We start from the raw sequence: 4159 nt of genomic DNA, 5'->3' as shown, positions 1-4159 counted from the left end.
GTTGTCTATATCTTCCATGCTAGGTGGGTTATTCTCAAGATGAGTGGACTCCGCTCATCATTCACAAGAAAATGGCTGGTAACCGGGACGCCCAGTCCCATGCTCAAATCAAAATAACTACAAACAAAACTCCCCCGGGATTGTTGTTAGTTGGAGGCACCCGTTGTTTTGGACAAGCCATGGATTGATGTTTGTTGGTGGTGGGGAGTATAAACTTTACTATTATGTTTGGAAACTGCCTATAATGTGTGTAGCATGGAAGATATCGAGATCTCTTGGTTGTTATGTTGACAATGAAAGTATACCACTCAAAATATTATTTATCTATGTTTCAAAACTTGAGCTCTGGCACCTCTGCAAATCCCTGCTTCCCTCCGTGAAGGGCCTATCTATTTACTTTTATGTTGAGTCACCATCCTCTTATTAAAAAGCACTAGTTGGAGAGCACCACTGTCATTTGCATGCATTGCTATTAATTTACATTGAGTATGACTGTGACTGGATCTCTTTTACCATGAATTACAATGTCTAGTCAGTCCTTGATCTTCAGGGGTGCTCTGCATTTATGTTTTGCAGTCTCAGAAAGGGCTCGCGAGATACCATCTTGTTATATCATACTATGATTGTTTTGAGAAAGTATTGTCATCCGACATTTATTATTATTGATCGCTAGTTGATTATGCCATTGATATGAGTAAACATAAGACCTAAATGTTATTGTGAATATGGTTAGTTCATAATCTTTGCTGAAAACTTGAATGCTGGCTTTACATATTTGCAACAACAAGAGCAAACAGAGTTTGTAAAAGTTTTTCTTTATCACTTTCAGTTTGTCAACTGAATTGCTTGAGGACAAGCAAAGGTTTAAGCTTGGGGGAGTTGATACGTCTCCAACGTATCTACTTTTCCAAACACTTTTGCCCTTGTTTCGGACTCTAACTTGCATGATTTGAATGGAACTAACCCTGACTGACGTTGTTTTCAGCAGAATTGCCATGGTGTTATATTTGTGCAGAAATAAAAGTTCTCGGAATGACCTGGAAATTTACGGAGACACGTTTTGGAATTTATAAAAAATACTAGCGAAAGAATCAGCGTAAGGGGGCCCACACCCTGTCCACGAGGGTGCAGGGTGCGCCCCCTGGGGGCGTGCCCCCTGCCTCATGGGCCCCCTAAGGCTCCACCGACGTCAACTCCAACTCTATATATTCACGTTCGGGGAGAAAAAAATCAGAGAGAAGGATTCATCATGTTTTACGATACGGAGCCGCCGCCAAGACCTAATCTTCATCAGGAGGGATGATCTGGAGTCTATTCGGGGCTCCGAAGAGGGGAATCTGTCGCCATCGTCATCATCAACCTTCCTCCGTCACCAATTTCATGTTGCTCACCGCTGTGCGTGAGTAATTCCATCGTAGGCTTGCTGGACGGTGATGGGTTGGATGAAATTTATCATGTAATCGAGTTAGTTTCGTTAGGGTTTGATCCCTAGTATCCATTATGTTCTAAGATTGATGTTGTTATGACTTTGCTATGCTTAATGCTTGTCACTACGGCCCGAGTGCCATGATTTCATATCTGAACCCATTATGTTCTCATGAATATATGTGAGTTCTTGATCCTATTTTGCAAGTCAATAGTCACCTACTATGTGTTATGATCCGGTAACCCCGAAGTGACAATAATCGGTACCACTCCTGGTGATGACCGTAGTTTGATGAGTTCATGTATTCACTAAGTGTTAATGTTTTGGTCTGGTACTCTATTAAAAGGAGGCCTTATTATCCCTTAGTTTCCAATAGGACCCCGCTGCCACGGGAGGGTAGGACAAAAGACTATATTCGGAATACATGCCTACATTACATTGATGAACTGGAGCTAGTTCTATGTCACCCTATGTTATAACTGTTTCATGAGGAATCACATCCGACATAATTATCCATCATTGATCCATTGCCTACGAGCTTTTCACATATTGATCTTTGCTTAGTTACTTTTCCATTGCCACTGTTACAATTGCTACAATACTGCTACTGTTACTTTTGCCACCGTTACCGTTACCTCCATACTACTTTGCTACTAAATACTTTGCTGTAGATATTAAGTCTTTCAGGTGTGTTTGAATTGACAACTCAACTGTTAATACTTGAGAATATTCTTTGGCTCCCCTTGTGTCGAATCAATAAATTTGTGTTGAATACTCTACCCTCAAAAACTGTTGTGATCCCCTATACTTGTGGGTTATCAGTTGACGGTGATGATGAAGTTACCGGCGCATGGCTTCACCTAAGCATTATGACGATATGACCGATGTGTGTATCTGTGGAGGGGGCACCACACACGGCTAAAACAATTGTCAACTTGTGTGTCTATGGGGTGCCCCCTCCCTCGTATATAAAGGAGGGGAGGAGGGGGGTGGCCGGCCCTCATGGTGCGCCCCCAAAGGGGGGATTCCTACTCCTACTAGGAGTAGGTTTCCCCCCTTTCCTAGTCCTAATAGGAGGGGGAGGAAGGGGAAGAGGAGAGGAAGGAAAGCGGGGCCATCCCCCCTCCCAATTCGGATTGGTCTTGGGGGCGCGCCCCCACCTCTTGGCAGCCTCCTCTCTCTCGCACTAAAGCCCATGTAGGCCCATTAAGCCCCCGGGGGGTTCCAGTAACCCCCCGGTACTTCGGTATATGCCCGAACTCATCCGAAACCATTCCAGTGTCCAAACATAACCTTCCAATATATCAATATTTATGTCTCGACCATTTCGAGACTCCTCGTCTTGTCCGTGATCACATCCGGGACTCCGAACTACCTTCGGTACATCAAAACACATAAACTCATAATACCGATCGTCCTCGAACGTTAAGCGTGCGGACCGTACAGGTTCGAGAACTATGTAGACATGACCGAGACTCATCTCCGGTCAATAACCAATAGAGGAACCTGGATGCTCATATTGGATCCTACATATTCTACGAAGATCTTTATCGGTCAAACCGCATAACAACATATGTTGTTCCCTTTGTCATCGGTATGTTACTTGCCCGAGATTCAATCGTCGGTATCATCATACCTAGTTCAATATCGTTACCAGCAAGTCTCTTTACTCGTTCTATAATGCATCATCCCGCAACTAACTCATTTGTCACATTGCTTGCAAGGCTTATAGTGATGTGCATTACCGAGAGGGCCCAAAGATACCTCTTCGACAATTGGAGCGACAAATCCTAATATCAACCTATGCCAACTCAACAAACACCATCGGAGACACTTGTAGAGCACCTTTATAATCACCCAGTTACGTTGTGACATTTGATAGCACACTAAGTGTTCCTCCGGTATTCGGGAGTTGCATAATCTCATAGTCATAGGAACATGTATAAGTCATGAAGAAAGCAATAGCAATAAACTAAATGGTCATAGTGCTAAGCTAACGGATGGGTCTTGTCTAATGATGTGTTCCCGTTCATCAAATGACAACACATGTCTATGGCTAGGATCTTAACCATCTTTGATTAACGAGCTAGTCAAGTAGAGGCATACTAGGGACACTCTGTTTGTCTATGTATTCACACATGTATTAAGTTTCCAGTTAATACAATTCTAGCATGAATAATAAACATTTATCATGATATAAGGAAATATAAATAACAACTTTATTATTGCCTCTAGGGCATATTTCCTTCAGTCTCCCACTTGCTCTAGAGTCAATAATCTACTTCACATCGTCATGTGATTTCACACCAATAGTTCACATCTTTATGTGATTAGTTCACATCTCCATGTGACTAATACCCAAAGGGTTTACTAGAGTCAATAATCTAGTTCACATCGCTATGTGATTAACACCCAAAGAGTGATCATGTTTTGCTTGTGAGAGAAGTTTAGTCAACGGGTCTGCCACATTGAGAGTCGTATGTATTTTGCAAATTTTCTATGTCTACAATGCTCTGCACGGAGCTACTCTAGCTACTCGCTCCCACTTTCAATATGTATCTAGATCGAGACTTAGAGTCATCCAGATCGGTGTAAAAGCTTGCATCGGCGTAACTCTTTACGACGAACTCTTTATCACCTCCATAACTGAGAAATATCTCCTTAATGTTCTAAGGATAATTTTGATCTCTGTCAAGTGATCTACTCCTGGATCAATATCGTACCCCCTTGCCA

Source organism: Triticum urartu, chromosome 7 (genome assembly GCF_003073215.2).
Source record: "Triticum urartu cultivar G1812 chromosome 7, Tu2.1, whole genome shotgun sequence".
Taxonomy (NCBI): Eukaryota; Viridiplantae; Streptophyta; class Magnoliopsida; order Poales; family Poaceae; genus Triticum; species Triticum urartu.
Note: the sequence above shows the minus strand (reverse complement) of the source record.